General features: G+C 46.5%; 1 protein-coding gene across 1 annotated transcript in view; it reads left to right on the forward strand.

The window, feature by feature from the left end:
• Nucleotides 1–2,447, forward strand: part of Scaf8 (SR-related CTD associated factor 8) — a 175,368-nt gene extending 172,921 nt beyond the window's left edge. Inside the window, exon 22 of the mRNA XM_036168649.1 lies at nucleotides 2,395–2,447. The gene's annotated coding sequence lies outside the window, so the exon portion shown is untranslated. The remainder of the gene's footprint in view (nucleotides 1–2,394) is intronic.
• Nucleotides 2,448–17,270: the final 14,823 nt, after the last annotated feature.

Consider the following 17,270-nt stretch of genomic DNA (forward strand, 5'->3'; position numbering starts at 1 on the left):
GTCTTAGGGTTACTATTGCTGTGATGAAACACTATGGCCAAAAGCAATTTGGCAAGGGAAAACAAAATAAAACAACAAAACAAACAAAAAAATTAATATAACACTGTTCATCAAAGAAAGTTAGGGCAGGAACTCATGCAGGGTAGGAACTGATACAGAGGCCATGGAGGGGTGCTGCTTACTAGCTTGCTCCTCATGGCTTGCCCAGCCTGCTGTTTATAGAATCCAGGCCCATCAACCCACAATGGTACCACCCTCATTAATCACTGATCAAGAAAAGGCTCTTTAAATATAGCCTGATTAATTATAGAGACATTTTCTCATTTGAGGATCCTTGCTCTCTGATGACTATAGCTTGTGTCAAGTAGACATAGAACTAGCCAGAACACTCTCCTACCTTTGAAATTCATTAAGAGCGTGTCTCAAGTGCTGCTCAGCCCTGAGCATCTCATCCTTGGTGAGGAGCAAACTGTAGCTGGCTTTATTCTGGATCTTCATACTGGTTCATTCCCAGACAGACTCTGGCTGCTCTGCACTCACCATTTTCTATGAACCTCTAAGAAAACAGTGGTCACTTTGTTCTAAACTCAGCAGCCTTCACACCTTTTCACCATGACCTAAGAGTGCACATATGCACATATGTTACTCTGCAAAGCAGTGCACACAGGCTGATGAATAGCAGAGAAATGCACATCCCTGTGGGCTTCCCTGCTGTCAATTCATTCATGTTGTTTGCTAATCTATCCTATTCTATTTTTACTTTATTTATTTACACACACACACACACACACACACACACACACACACTTCACCAGCAAGTGTCTTGCTGTTGTGTCTGGAATGTGGGATCCTTCCGTCTTAGCCTCTGAAGTACTGAGCTAACAGTATCATGATGTTGCACACTTCATCTGATTCTGGTTGAGAGAGTCTAAATCTCAGCTGCTTCCTGGGGATGCTGAGGCAGGAGGATTTCAAGTTCAAGGCCTGCCTTGGGTTATAGAGTTTGTTCAAGGCTTCCCTGGGCAGTTTAGTGAGACCCTGTCTCAAAATGAAAAGTAAGAATCAGGTTAAGGCCATAGTTCGGGGATAGAACACTTGCCTTACATACACAGAGCTCCAGATGCAGTCTGTAGCACCGAGAGGAAGAGAAGAAAGAAAAAAAAAAAAAGTACCGTGTCCTTCTACTATGTCAGACACCGGGGTTTGAACAGTAGAGTTCTATTTAAGGTACCTAGTTTCCCTCCCTACACACACTACATTGTGAGCTCACTGCAGTTAGGAAATGTGCCAATCACCCCTTTGTGTACATAGCACCGACTTTGTCCCTCCCTGTCTGGCAACACATGCTCAGATAGAAGAGCTGAGCTGGTCCTTTGTGATTTTATTTGTAAAATGGAGACCTGCTGTGCCTACTTCGCTGGGGACTGAGAGCTGCATGTGAGGTCACATGTTTGAAGCAGAGAGCCTGGAGTCTGGAGCCTGGCACCCGCAGATGCATTTCATCTGGTTTGCCCAGCTGGGTCTCTAATTGACTGGTTCCAGCCACAGTGCAGGGCCTGTAAGTGTGAGGAGAGGTTTGGACTCCATTAGTCCAACGCAAGGTCCCAACCTGATCAAGCGCTAAGATTTTCTGAGGTGGCAGGAAGCAAATTGCTCTTTGGGGACAAGTCAACCTATGTCTGAAAATATCAGACTGTCTTGGGGGACCTTTTTATTAAACTCCGAAGGGCTCATTTTTCTAGGAAATATAGAGACTTGGGCTTATTATTAGAAACTCACTTCCATATTTAGAGAGATTATAAAATGAGTTTTAAACCAACATGAAACTCAGGAGTTTTCTAGATCAAAAGCCCTTATAAAGCTACAGTTTCAGGCTAGGTTAAGTAACACTTCATAGGAAGATCACTGGTTACTGAACTTCTGACTTGACCGGAAACTGGCTGCTAGGCTGTAGGTGACAGACCGCATCTTGTCCCTTTTCCTATACAAAGTGTCCTGCACAAAATTCTGAGCTTCCAAGTATGGACTTGGGATGTCCTTCATTTTACACCTACCAGAACACAACCAACAAGGGGAAATCATCCCAACAAATGCTTTCCTCAGCTGCAGAGGGGCAACCAACTTCCCACCGTCATCCTTGGATTTCTGTAACCGTTTCTCACCACTACCATTTGGGAAGGATACATGATGTTTTCATTGACCATGTCGCCAGGGAAGAAGAGGGCTAGCTGTTGTTACCCAGGACTCCTCAAACAGCAAACATTTGCACCTCTTATCACAGATCTTCATTCTGAATTGCCCATGAAATGCGAGCTGTGCATTTAATGCTGTGTGAATGGAGATATATAGTTCACTATTAGTAATTTAACCAGTCTGTTTGTTGTTTTCTTCCAGGACAGAATGATCCAGAGGATTGCAGTTGTAGGAGGATGTGAAGTTGCTCATCGTCAGTAGCCTGGCTACACCTGGAGGTCTGTAGCGACTTCTGTTTGCCTCTGTCCTTAGGAGTTCTTCATGAGCACGGGCTGGCCTGAGGGGAGGGGGAAGGGCCACATCTGCATCAGGCCTGCTGTGTGATTCTTTTTCTCCCCCTGTGACCAAATGTCTCAGATAAGAACCTAAAGGAAGACAGGTTGATTGGGCTTATGGTTTGAAGGGATAGTCCAAAGTGGCGAGGAAGGCATGGAAGCGGAGGGTTCCGTGGATGTGCTAGCATCCTGCAGGGTTTCTCACCCCACCCCCCCTTGTCCGAACAGGAAGCAGAAGCAGGTAGACCCTATGTAAGGCCAGTTATTAACCTAAAAACTGACCCCTATCAATTTACATCCTCCAGCTAGATCCCACCTCCCCAAACAGTACCAATAGCTGGGGACCAAGCATGCAAATACATGAGCCTGCGGGGCACATTTTATATATAAAGTATAATATCTACTGTTCTGGTTTCTACTGCTGTGAAGAGACTCCATGACCACCACAACTCTTACAAAGGAAAACATTTAACAGGGGATTTTTACAGTTTCAGAGGTTCAGTCCATTATCATCATGGCGGGACATGGTGGCGTGCAGGCAGACATGGTGCTGGAGGAGGAGCTACATCTTGATCCCACAGGCAACAGGGAGTGGTCTGAGGCACTGGGTGTGGCTTGAGCATCTAAGAGACTTCAAAACCTGCCCCCACAGTGACACACGCGCGCACACACACACACACACACTTCCTCCAACAAGGCCACACCTGCTAATGGTGCCACTCCCTTCCTTCCCTTATGGGAACCAGTTACATTCAAACTACCACACCTACTAACCTCCTCCAACATGGAAGAGGGAAATGCTCAGGGTGGCAAGGCCGCCCCTGCAGTTTGTGGCCACCAGACCCACAGCCTGGAGGATCTCAGCATTGGGCCTCAAGATTCTGATGGAAAATTAAACTAGATGTCAAAAAAGTTCAACTTGAAAGGCCAAACTCTGTGAGAACATTTCTGAAAGGATCCCCTCCCTACCTTCCAATACTTCCAGGGGCTGGGAGTATAGCTCAGTTGATAGCGTGCTTACCTAGCATACATGAAGCCCTGGGTTCAGTCCCCAGTACTGCATAAAAGGAGGCATGTTGATCCATGCCTGTGATCTCAGCACTGGGGAGGTGAAGGCAGAAGTTCAAGGTTATCCTCTGCTATACATTGAGTTCAAAGCCAGCCTGCACTGTCTGAGACCTTGTCTATAAAATAAAAGGACCAAACTTTTATACAATGGAAGAGTTGTAATACTCTAGAGAGGAGAAGCAGCTAGCTGATGGTACTATCTCATGGCTCTTTTTCTGTGGTTTGTCAGACCATCAAATTACCCTTCTAAAGGACCCTCACCACCTTCCACCTAAATTAAATGCATATACAATCATGCCACATCCCTGGTGGGTCCTCAAGGGCCCTCAGATCCCGCGGGATAAAAGCCAGCGCCCTGGCTTCAGGGTCTCTATAGCCGCATCACATGCCACCCCTTCCTTCCTTGAACCCGTCATTGCCCTTGCTGTTCTTTCTGTCTAGCATGGCCGTCTCCTTTCCCAGGCTCAGCGCTCATGTCAGCCTTCCTGAGACTCATGGCTGTAGCTGCCTGTGGTCCCGGGGCCTGGCACTCACCACAGTGTACGTGAGGTTTGGCCCTCTCCCCAAGTGCTGCATCAGGCTCCCTGTTCAGCAGAGTTTTCTTTCTGCTTTTCCTCCTTCCCCCCAACACACCCATCAAATGCTGGGGATTGAGCCTAGGACCTCACATTGCTAAGCAAGAGCTCTACCCCAGCCTTCTTTCTGGTTTTGTTTGTCTCCTCCCCTCCCCAAAACAGGGGTTCTCTGTGTAGCCTTGGCTGTCCTGCAACTCACTTTGTAGACCAGGTGGGCCTTGAACTCACTGAGATTCACTTACTTTTGCTTCTCAAGTGCTGGCATGCACCACCACTGCCTGGCTTCCTTTCTACTTTGTTTTGTTTTGTTGTTTTTCGAGACAGGGTTTCTCTGTGTGGTTTTGGCGCCTGTCCTGGATCTCACTCTATAGACCAGGCTGGCCTCGAACTCACAGAGATCTGCCTGGCTCTGCCTCCCAAGTGCTGGGATTAAAGGTGTGCGCCACCACTGCCCAGCTTCTTTCCTACTTCTTTATATTGGGATAGGGTCCCACTAAATTGCTCAGACTGCTGCTGAACTTGCAGTCTTTCTGCTTTTAGCCCAAGTGGCTGGCATTAAAGGTGTGTGTCACGGGGTCTGGGTCCCTCCTTGTTTCTAAGATGTGACAGAGTAGTGACAAAGGTACAGACCTCAGGACTTCACTTTATGGATTCAAATCCCGATTCTGGTTGGGTGACAGCGGTCTTGGGCACCATCGATTCCCGGGCTACCGTCCTCCTTTTGGAATGGGGGTGATGAGGACGTGAGAGTCACAGTTTGGGGCATATAGGGAGTTGGGTGTGAAGCTCTGAGGCCAGTGTTGGGTTCATGGTAATACACCTGTGCTGTGCGTTATCTATCAGTTGTTAGAGTTCACCACAGGAAACTGTTTGCTGCTCGGATCCACACACTTTTCCTTGAGGACGGGAGCCACATCACTTTCAATAATGATGTGTAGCTTCTGGGAATCTTTTGGGAGTATATCTGCTGGAGGGATGGGGTGCATGTATAATATGCTATGACACTATAGGGACCCCTCTGTTGTCCTCTGCTATACAATAGAATTGCCAGGCCTGGAAGGCACCACACCCCTTGTAAGCTCGCTGTCCTCTTAAAGGCTCCCAAAGAATTGCTGTAGTGTAAATTCCTTTAAGGTCCCCAGTCCTGTGCCTCTGCAGTGCTCACATTGTGTGACTATGGGGCAGAGAGCCCCATCTTTCTCCAGAGTGGACAGATGTATGGTGCATATGTCTCTATCTCCTCTGACTCATGACATGTTTGTGTCCCTCACTTCACTGACCAGTGCCCTCAATACAAACATGCAGATATGGAGGGACATGGTCATGACAACCCCCAAGTGTGTCCACTCCCAATACTATGAGTGCCCCTTTCTGTTGCATGTGCCTGAGGGACTCCAAGGCTTCTCTGTGTACAACCCCTAAGGCATCGGGAGTAGCCTGCCTGAATGTGGCCATGCTGCAAAGAGAGATCTATAACATTGAGACCAGCCCCAGGAGTGCCAGAAATACTCAGCGCTCTGGCCCAGGCCCCTCTGTCTCCTTCAGTCTGCTCCGTGGTAGCTGGCATCACCCCAGGTGGCTGCTTTCATCAAGGCTCCAAGACACTTTGGAGGTAAAAGCCCACCTATCTGGAAGTCTTTGAAATGTCTACCCTGTGGGATGATCCTCCTGGAGAAGAAAGAGGGCGTGTCTTCTAGTGGGTGGAGCCCGGAACTCTTTGGGAATAAAGGCATCTTTGCTTCCCAAACCTTGCTCCTCTCAAAGCCTTCTTCCAGAGGGGTGTCTGCAGACAGCCACTGCTTCAGGCTTTCTCTTGCAGGTCTGTAGACTGCTTCTGCCCCGCACCATCCTGCTGGAGTCCTGTTTCAGGCAGGAATAGCTTTCTTTAAAAACTAGCTGCCGCTAGCTGGTGGGAGAGGTGTTTCCCAGCATGCCCCAAACCCTAGGTTCTGCTCTAAGCCCTAGACAAAAGAAAGAAAGAAACCCAACTGATTTGAGCATTGATTTCCCCTACTCTTGCAAAGTGCTCTGATTTCCTGTGCGATGCTCCACAGATAAATTCACTGTGAAAGTTCTCACATCAGGAGGCTCCCGTGTGGAATTTCACAGCCTGTGCCTGCAGTCTAGCATGGAGGAGATGTTGTTGTGTTTGGAAAGGAAAGAGAATTCTCAGAGCTTTCAGACTTCCTTCCTGGATGGCTCTTTCTATTACTTCCTCATTATAGGAGCAGCTGCCAGCGGATCCAGGATAAACCATTTTCCCATGCCTGCTGAGAGGCCAGGGCTCAGAGGCAGGGGCTGTCTTGTCGCCTCATTATCAGAAGCCAGCCTCCTGATTGACGCTGTAGAGAGTAAACATGTGTACCTGGATTCAGTGTGAATAACTCAGGCTGCCTCACTGTGAAGCTCAGGCGGGCCTTGAACCTGCTTGTCTTAGCGTGGCTGTGGTCACCTTTGTGAGCCAACATGTCCGACTCTTAACTCTTCCTGTCTTAGACTGCTTACGTGTCCTGCGTTCTTTCTGTTGCACTAGTGAGCACATTTAAAAGACGTAAGGTAGAAGCCCAAAAAGGTAAGATTTTTTAAAAAATAGTAAATAGAAACATCATCTTCCCATATCCTCCTACTGAGTCGTCTGGAGCAGGCCTGGGAAGACACACGCCACCACTGAAACCAAGGACCAAAATGCTGGCCGTGATCCTGGGGTCCTGTCCCCCACCAATTTTCACTTCTCTTTCCCATCAAGCATGGCACCCGTGTTTGTTTTTAGAAAGCAGGGATTTTCTTTTCCTCTCTTTTTCAGGAACCTTTGGTGCTCTGGGTGCCTAGCTGGGGACAGGCCTGTCTCCCGTGTGACCTACAGGCCACTGCAATCCCAGCATGACGTCTTCTCCAGGCCTCTCCCCTCCCACGGCCTCCCCCCTCCTCTCCCCTCCCCCTCTGCTTCCTCTTTCAGCTACTCCCACAGGTTGAGGTTGCCCTTCTCACGGCTACGTCCCGGGTTTTGGCACACAGCCGCCACTGCTCAGCAGTGTGGTACGTTCACCGGGCCTCTTATCTTTTCAAGTGGATTATGATCCCCAAGAGCACGTGCTCAGGTGTCTCCTCCATTCATAACCTTCTCTGGGGACAGGCACCTCGACTTTGGCCCTGATTCCTCCCTGTCACCTCAGTGCCAGGGCCTCTGCATTCCCGTGGAAGGATGGTAAAACTGTAAGGACTGAGAGAGGCTTCTTCTCAGTGGCTGTTTGGGCAGAGACAGCCACGGAGGCCACAGAATCGCCAGTGCTGCTAGGATTACAGAGGACACATGGCCTTGGGGACTTAGCGTGTTTGGGGCAGGCAGCATAACACTGTAAAGTTCTGCTCCAGCCTAGCTTCCCAAAGCTGGCATTTCCCAGCAACGGGTAGTATGTTCTCTAAAATATTTCATAGAGGTTTGGCCTTGTGTTGAAATTACACTTTTAACTGACAACTTGGGTTACCTTAAGTCAGTGTGGATACTTGGCAGCTTTATCAGCGGAAGTGTCCAATCCCTTCAGTGCTTGACGAAGGGCTCAGACATGAACGTGTGCACATCGCTGAGAAAACAAATGCCTGGATTGAGCACTCGGCACTTGCCAACCACTTACTGGTGGCAGAGTCAGGATGCTAACGACACCTCAAGATGCTGAACTTTCAGGAACAGAGGTCTTTGAAACACGGAAAGTGTCACAAGCTTGGAGCTTTGCCTGAGCCTTCTTGGACTCTTTGAAACTCTGCCCCATTGCTGACCTCTGAACTGGAAAACTGAGGACCAAATGAAGAGCTCAGCTCCTTTCCAGATCTCAAACTTCTGGCCCTGTTGCCTTGAATGTACTCATTTCTATTTACCCAACAGCATTTAAGGCTGCCTTAATGGAGGTAGTGATGGAGCTAATGAGTAGCCTAGCATGTGCAAGGCCCTGCGTTTGACCCCTAGCAACACATGCGCGCGTGCACACGCACACTGTAACACATCTCTGTAAAATAAACAGGTGTGGGGATGGCTAGTTATGTTCACAATCTCTACTGCAGGAGGACATGTGTAGGAAACGGAATTGTTTAGATTTTAAACTACATTTCCCCCTGTTTATGTGTTAAACATGGCAGGCATGTGTTCTCAGTCCAAAAGTCATTTCACAGATTTCAAGTACAGTGTGACTTAAGGTCCTGAGCCTGGGTTAGTTTGTGAGTCTTTGTGAGTGTTATGTGATGGCAGAGGGCCATAGCTGACCCTGTAGGCGACAGTACTTACCAGGGCAGGTAGGTATTGGAGGTGTTTTTCAGAGTAAAGTATCATTTTCACTACTCTAAGGAAGCAAAGTTACTAAATTTCCTCTTAAGTGTACGTGTGAGTGTGTGTGGTGCCTGTGTATGTACATATGTTTGTGTGTGTTTATATGTGTATGTGTGGCCTGTGTGTGTATGTATATATACATGTGTGTAGTGTATATGTGTGTTCTTTTTTTGTTTGTTTGTTTCTCAAGGCAGGGTTTCTCTGTGTAGCCCTGGCTGTGCTGGAACTCACTCTGTAGACCAGGCTGGCCTCGAACTCACAGAGATCCACCTGCCTCTCCCTCCCGTGTGCTGGGATTAAAGGCGGGCACCACCACCACCACCCAGCAAGCCTGTCCATTCTTAAATGTCACAATCCCAGTAAAGGGTTGATCAATTGTTTACTTAAAGATTTGGGGGACCTGACCTAAATCGAGACACTATCCAAGTATTCCCAATGCTTTGTATTTCTATGAGCATACTTATTATGCACCTACTGTATGCAAAGTGAATGTGAATGCTGGGGATACAGTCCTGAACATGACTTGAGTACCAGACTCCTTACCTCATGGAATTCTACCCCCTTTGTCCTCTACAGTCATGTGAAGAGTCTTAGAAATTAACTTAAACTTGACTTTCACAAATTTTAAGTAGGGGAAATAAATAATTTTTAGTACAGCACCTATTGCCAATAATTATAGTTTATAATTGTATGTATATTTATTTTGTACCTTTTCAATTTATTTTAAACTCATGTAAAAACATAAAAATTCTGCATGTTAGTGAGACTCCATTCATTTATTCCACACTTAGCTGTGTGCAGTATATTATAGGAGAGGGCTGGCAGTTGAAAATGTGGAAATGCATAAATACTTTCAACTCCTGGTGTTTGCTCTACCCATGTCAGTGCATTTTCCTCCAAACTAGCCATCCAGAGTTCTAAGCCTGCTCTTCATAAAAGGATGATGGTGCAGATATTCCAGAACCATCAAGACCAGAAAGGTTCTTTTCCTTTTCTTTTCTTTTTTCTTTTTAAAGACTTATTTATTTATTATGTATACAGCATGTATGACTGCAGGCACCAGATCTCATTACAGATGGTTGTGAGACACCATGTGGGTGCTAGGAATTGAACTCAGGACCTCTGGAAGAGCAGTCAGTGCTCTTAACTTCTGAGCCATCTCTCCAGCCCCTTCTTTTCTTTATTATAATAATAATAATAATTATTATTATTATTATTTTTTTTGGTTTTTCAAGACGGTTTCCCTGTGTAGATTTGTGCCTTTCCTAGAACTCACTTGGTAGCCCAGTCTGGCCTCGAAATCACAGAGATCCACCTGGCTCTGCCTCCCAAGTGCTGGGATCAAAGGCGTGCACCACCATCTCCCGCCCCCACCTTCTTTTCTTTTGGAAACATCTAGTTAATAAATCTCAAACCTGAATTTCTGAAAAGCAGAAGCCCCCAGCGACATATTCTGTGACCCATGTGAGTAACCAAATAGGATGGACGACTTTGCTGTGGACCAGAGCCTTCCCTACCACCGTAGGAGTGAGTGAGCCAGGTGGGTTGGCTTCCAGTCTGCAGCAGACCTGTTATAAGCCAGGTGACACACATAGACCGATGTGACATTGTGAGGCCTCAGAACACTGACTCCTCCCCGATTTCTTTAAACACCTTTCAGAGGATGGCGGAGTAGATGTTGGGCAACGCATTTTGTTTAAAATTTTTTTTTCAAATAAAATTCCCATTATTTATATTGAGATATCTCTAACAGTAAGATTCATGAAAGTCCTATTATATTTTCAAAAACCAGGCCAGCCTCCCTTGAGAAGCCAGTGCCCACACTTGGGTATGTCTTCCTTATTGCAACTTGACTTGAGACGCCCACAGCCCTGCTCTTCACGCCTTTTTCTTTCTGAATGCCTCTCCTTCTCCACCCTCGTGCTTAAGCCTATGTGAAAGTGTATTGACCAACCCCCAGCTCCGCTTTAGAAAAATCCCCTCCTTGCCCCATCAATGCAACCTAAGAACTTTCCTGAGGCGACTGACTGCCTGGATTCACCGGGATGTCGCCTGGCTTTCCTTTCAGAGACACGTTGACATTACAGACGTCATCCTGTTAATACAGGCCCTCTTTCCTGAGATCTCACTCGCGAACTGTGCTCTCTAGTTCTCACCCTTTCATTTTCTGTGTCGCAGACCAAACCCAAAGTTTTGTACATTCTGCACAAGTCCCCGATGACTATGACACACCCCTCAGTCAAATGTGGTCTTGCTATATAGCCCTGGCTGCCCTCAACTATGTAGCTTAGGCTGGCCTTGAACTAGAGGCAATCCTCCTGCCTCGACCTCTCCAGTGCTAAGATTACAGTAAGCGTGTACCATCACAGCCAGGTCTGAATAGATTTTTAATTTTAATTTGTGGGTGGGTGTCCATGAAGAAGATGCAAGCTTTGGTTTCTTTCCTAGGAACATGCTGAGTGGATTTTTTTTCCCCCAGCACACCATGATGCAGTGCTGGGGGAACAGAACCACTTCTCTGTATCTCAGATGGGAGGTGGGCTTCTCTGTCTTCTTGTGCCTTGTGTCTCAGAGGCCGCATGTAGTCTTCCACATACATTTCTTCATTACAAGGACCTTCTATGTCGTAAATAGTAAGTGAAAACAAAACACAGGAAGCCGGTTTTTGCTTTGCAGAAAGCCTTTCATGATGGGCTAAACCACACTGCCATGGAGGGGAGGGGTCTCCTGTCCACAGGGACTGCTCCAAACATTTTTCAGAGTGCTAAAGAATTGAGAGCAATCCATTGTGTCTGTGAGGAAGACACACCCTGCTTGTCCAGCGTCCCTAGATGTGGAAACCCAGTATAAGCTGCACAAGAGCCCACTCACAGTGCGCCAGGCTCTCATTACTCTACTTGTGGTATTTCCTGTTTCTGATCCCAGGCCTTCCAGAACACTTCCCGAGAGCTGGAGCGCCTGACTGCTCTCTCCTGGTACATTCCTACTACATAGTAAATGGCTAATTTCATATAATTAAGGAAGCTATTCACAGAGAGATTAAGTAGATGTCAGGGGAGGTATAAAAACAGATGTGGGGGAGACATGTTAGTATTGAGGGTGCAGTTGTATTTGACTTTTATGAATGTTTCTCACTTGCAAAGAAAAATTTGGGAACACCAGGATACAACGCCATACAATGCCATTTTTTTTAAAGAGTCCATACAGGCCAGTTTATTTTTATATTTAAAAGTTGCCTCCTTTGAAGCCTTGAGAATTCCAAAGGTCCGTGTATATAGTAAGTTACATATAAAGCCTATTTATAATTTTTGGGAAATTTTAGAGTTAAACCTTAGAAATGTTAATATTCTTCAAATGTATATTTGTATATTTGTAATGATGCTTCCCAATAAACCCATGAAGCCCAGCTTGACAGTGCATGCCTACAGTCCCAAAGACATGGCAGGCTGAGGCAGGGGGATCTCAAAAGCTTCCTGAGGTACAGAGTGAGTTCAAGTCCAGTCTGGTCAACTTAGTGAGACCCTATCTCAATTAAAAATACAAAAAGGGGCTGGGGATTTAGTTCAGTGGTAGAGAACTTGCCTGGCAAGCACAGGGTCCTGGGTTTGATCCTCAGCTCAAAAAAAAAAAAAGAAAAAGAAAAAATACAAAAAGGTCTGAGGATATAGTTCACACACACACACACACACACACACACACACACACACACACACTCCCACTTTGTAAATAAGAAAAATGAAGCCTTGGGAAGGCCAAGTTATAGGCCCTAAGTCCGACAGCTAAAAGTAATGGAATAGCATCTCCATCAGTTCAATTTGACTCCAGCGCTCATCTCAGTGACCTTGTGCTGTATCGCCTTGCTACCAATGCTAAGATTAATTAAGTACCTTAATTAATGATTCTCTGCGCAGGTAAGGGCACCCTCTGCCTGGTAGAGTCCCATGCATTTATTTTGCCTAGCACTATGTAGCACTGTATCCAAAGGCTTCGGAGTTTTCTCTCCTGACCTCTTGTTTTCCAGAATGCTCTTATTATCCTATCATCTCTATTATCAGAGTTTCATTTTGTTTCATTTTTTATATATATATATATAGAGTTTCATGACTCTCAGGCTGGCCTCAAACTCACTATGTAGCCGAGAATGGCCTTCAGCTTCTGACCTTCTTGCCTCTTTCTCCCACGTGCTGAGGTTACAGGCTCAGATCTCCATGCCTTGTTTATACTGTACTGGACCTTGAACCCCAGGATTTCTGCATTCTAGGCAAGCACTCTACCAGCTGGCCCCCACTGCCAGCCTACCTCGTGTTCATTCTCAGTATCTGATTTCCTTGTTTCTCTCTTTCCACAGCCAGTGACTCATCAGGGACACCGATTCCCTTTTATTTGGTAACAGCCACAGGGCTAGTGATATAGCTCATCATGATGGAGCACATGCTCAGCAGGCGAAGACCCTGCTTTTGATCCTCAGCCCTGCAAAGTAAACAAATAAAGGCTGCAGAGTTTTGGGTTAGTCAGAAAACAAAGGAAGAAACTAGCAGGATGAAGCAATGCTTTAACACACAATGGAATTTCCCATTTTTCCTTTGATTCGGGCCCTGGTGTAAAATGGAAGTCTGCAAAGCATCCCAAAGGCCTTTCTCACTACACTGAGACACATATCTTCTGACAGAGCCATCACGCTGGGGCTGTAGCCATATGAAAACCATCAAGATTGATGGAGAAGGGGTGCATGGTTCCAGCCCCCAAGGGGGGGCTTGTTTGCTTTCCTTGTGGCCGGCAGGATGCTAAGTATGTAGGTACTGGTCCCCTCCCCTCAGCTCCCAGCAGTAGTCTGAAGAAGGAATGGACCTCTACTTATGCTACTCTAGACCAGAACATTCTCCAAGGCAGGAGCTGTTTCTTGCTGTGCCCTAAGGATCTGGTCATCTTGTTGATGACTAAAAGCCAACAGGAACATGAGGCACTTGTGCACACAGAAGGAACAAGGGGGTTTGGCTTTCAACCTTATACTATTTATGTAAAAATATTTGAGAACAATGTTGCAGCTCCCAGGTTTGGAACCTGTGGGCCAAACTTTTAATAAAAGAATGCACAACCGAGGAAGCCTCTGGGAAAGATTTCTTTGTACAAATAAATTAAAAAACATGGTTTCAACAGTAGTTATTTCCTGCATTACTAAATGGTTGGAGCTTGCAGGGATCCCCAATAGTCTTTTCTCTAAAGTCTAGAGCCCTAAACAGGAACCACGCTGGGGTGCATGCCAGGTTCAGACAAACTGCTGCACTCAGTGGTGTACTTGTGGAATGGATCCTTGAGCAACTTCAACCTGACATGTTCTTCTATTAAAACAGGCCGTAGTGGCTCACATCTGTAATCCCAACATTCAGGAGACTAAGACAAGAGGGATGTAGCAAGCTAGCCTGGGCTAAGTTGTTACTTCTAGGCGAGCTCCACTTGCAAGAACAGGGAGTTCAAGGCTATCCTCACGACATAGAAGGTCCAAGGCCAATCTGCTCCATGTGCGATTCTGACTTAAAAAAAAAAAAAGAATAAATAAAAAAAAGGAGAGAGAGAGAGAGAGACTAAGCCCATCCTCATCATTTCAGGAGGCTAAGAAGGAAAACATGTATTGCTATCCATCTGGCAGAAGATGATTTTGAGCAATTAATGTTACTCAAGAGACTATGCCTAAGGGTGCGTAGTCCTCGCATAGTTTAAAAGAAATGAAAATAAGAAAGAAGTGGAAGGGAAGGCGTGGAACCTGCCCCTCTGGAGTTGCAACCCCGGGATGGGACTTGGTATCAAAGAGCAGGTGCCAACACCCAGAGGTTTCTAGGCAGCAGGTGAGCTGTACACACAATAACAGGCGTGAAGGCGGTGGAAGGGTCAGGTCTGGAGCGATGGCCCTGAGCCTTGGGCTGGGCACTGAGGAGGAATTTGCTGTCTTAGTGTTTTCCACGCCAAATAAAAGAACACTGTGGATCCTAATGTCTTCAGGGCATGGCAGTTCCTTTGTTGATTGCCTGCAGTAGGAATTAGTGAAGATGCATGTGTGAGCACACCAAGAGAAGCTTGGAGATTAGCTGGAGAGCTGGAATGCTATAAATCACACCTCCTGGGGCCCTCTGTTAGTGATCCCTTCGCAAGCCTTACCAGGAGGCGGCATCTCTCCAGCTCCCAGCTAGAGTGTCTTTTGTGTGAGTTAGTTGTTTGGCTGTCTTTGGGTAGCTTTTCCCTCTTTTCTAACTGCAACTGTTTAGTTTTTAATTAATTGCTTCCTCACAGCTCTATTCCCAGGCCAGACCTTTATTGGAGGTTGTTGGTGGAGGCATCATTTCTCTGACTGTCTTGGAGCATCATGGCTGGCAGATGCCTCTGAGAAACTGAAGGCTGGGGGTCCCTCTTCAACCTTGCCGTTCCTCATCTCAGAGTCTGGGTAGCTCTTTAAGAACCTGCGAGCCTACACAATGTGTATGCTTAATATTTTGTTTGTATTCCCTATTTGTTTTTCATATCATAAAGATTGGGCGAATATAAGCTGTTCTTCTATCTTGAGGATAAGTTCACCGAGAATGTCGTTCGGGGCATTTCAAGGGAAAGCCGTGCTGTCCTGTGGGTACACACCAAGATGAACTCATGTTCAGGGCTGGGACTACGGTGAGGGAGCTGGGATAGGATCAGGAAGAGATCAGATGGTTGCCATTCTGGCTTTTGTCTGTGGCTCCTAACGGGGGCCTTGTTGATGGGAATGGGGATGCATGAACAGGGAAAACAACATTTGAGGCTATCGAAACATGATCCTTAGGGTTATTCCTGTGAGGTTGTGGGCCTCTTTGGGAAGTCCCTATCTAGTAGAGGAATGGTTATTTTTTTTTAAATAGAAAAGAAAAGAAGAGCCTGGTCTGGTAGCACATGCCTAAAATCTCAGCACTTGGGAGATGGAAGGAGGAGAATTAGGAGTTCAGAGCCAGCCTTGGCTATATAGTAAGTCTGAGCCCTTGCTTCAAAACAAACAAACAAACAACAAAAGAATGCATTGTTTACCCCACATCTCAGTTCCACTTGGAGAGAAGAGAAGGAACAGGAGACTGGCAAGGATCCTGAATTATCAGGAGTATAGAAACAGACCAGAGCCTGTAGTGGCGCTCAGGGATATGGGGCTTGTACAGACCACATAGAGAGACTACCTTGTGACTACAGAGGCAGAGACCAGAGTGCTTTGTCTACCATCCAAGGAACACCAAGGGTCAGTTGAAACAACTAGAGGCCAAGAGAAATGCACAGGCCAGGCTGCCCCCTGGAACCTCAGCCCAAGCAAAGCCAGGACCCAGGCATCACACCTCTAGCCTCCAGAGCTGTGGGGCAATATGTTTCCTGTTGTTGGCTATAATTTATTCTGGAAGTCCTAGCAGACAGTTCAGTCTACAAACTGTAAACAGACTGGTGAGTTCAGTTCAGTTACAGGAAAAAGACAATTACATTTCTAGGTCCACTCTCACAATTTATATTAACCTTGGGCTTTGTACTTGAGTTTTCCTTACAAGGCTAACCCACGTCACTTTTTGATTCACAGGATCCCTGTGCACAGTGTGGTGACTTGTCTCTCTCCATTTGGGGATTCCCCAAGATGACATCATTTGCCTCATGCACGTGTGTCTTGGAAGTGTCTGGAGCCATTTGCAAATCTAGTTCTGGCTTGGTTAAGCTAGCTGAAACTGGCTTGAGCCAGGATTTATACCTAACCTAGGAAACAGGTACATAAAACAATCACATATACTTTGCAGAAGAAAAAATAATTCTCAGGTCAAGGTCTCACTGGGAAGGGAATGGCTGAAATTACCCTGTACAGTGACAGTGTCTTCCCTTGTGAACAATCAGTATCAGGGTCTGTCTGTCCTCTGGGTGTGGAACGTCTTCATCTGCTAGTGTTCATAGCTTCTGAGTGGGTCTGAGATTCCTGGCTTTGGTACTCTAGGGGATTGTCAGTTTTTAAGTTAAAACACCCATGGTCCCCTGCCTTTGGGTTCCTGGCTAAGCTAGCAGCTGTTTATTTCATGAATTCTTGCCTGGGATCTAAAGGAGGCGTGGAGGATGGACCCAAGAAAGCCAGAGACAGCTTGTCAATTTGGCCTCGGGCTAGATCATCATAATCATCTATAGCCAAGCTAATTAACATCCATGTTGTAACAGTGATAATTAACTCGAGAATCCTGGCTGTCCTCTTTTCCTTTGAGACAGAATTTCACATAGGTCAGGCTAGCCTTAAACGTTCTGTGTAGCCAAGGATGACCCTGAATTCTTGATCCTCCTATCTTCACCTCCTGAGTGCTGGAGGATAGACATGTGCTCCCACACCTGCTTTATGCAGTAGGGGGGACTGAACCCAGGACTTGATGCATCCTAGGCAAGCGCTCTGCTGACTGAGCTACAGCCTCAGCCCCCACTACTGCTTTTATACTGATCCAAATACGGGATGGGAAAGTAAAAGCAAAATGGGACCTTATGCAGAAGTCATAGGTGAAGAAGAGACTTGAGGTTGTGGGGTTACTCTGACCCCAGCCTTCTGTTTCTTCGGTTGGGCGCTTACTTATTCTCAGCACAAGCTGGTAGGCCCTCAGGCTAACAGTGAGTCATTTGTCCTCTATGCTAGGTGCCCCCAGTACTCCCAGGATCCTTCTGTTGTTGCCTTGTGTTAGCACCTCCCTCTAACTGTGGGAAGGAGAGGGATTTCTCCCCCAGGGCTTCTCTCACCACTGGGTGAACTTGGCCCATCCTCAGTGC

Source organism: Onychomys torridus, chromosome 19 (genome assembly GCF_903995425.1).
Source record: "Onychomys torridus chromosome 19, mOncTor1.1, whole genome shotgun sequence".
Lineage (NCBI taxonomy): Eukaryota > Metazoa > Chordata > Mammalia > Rodentia > Cricetidae > Onychomys > Onychomys torridus.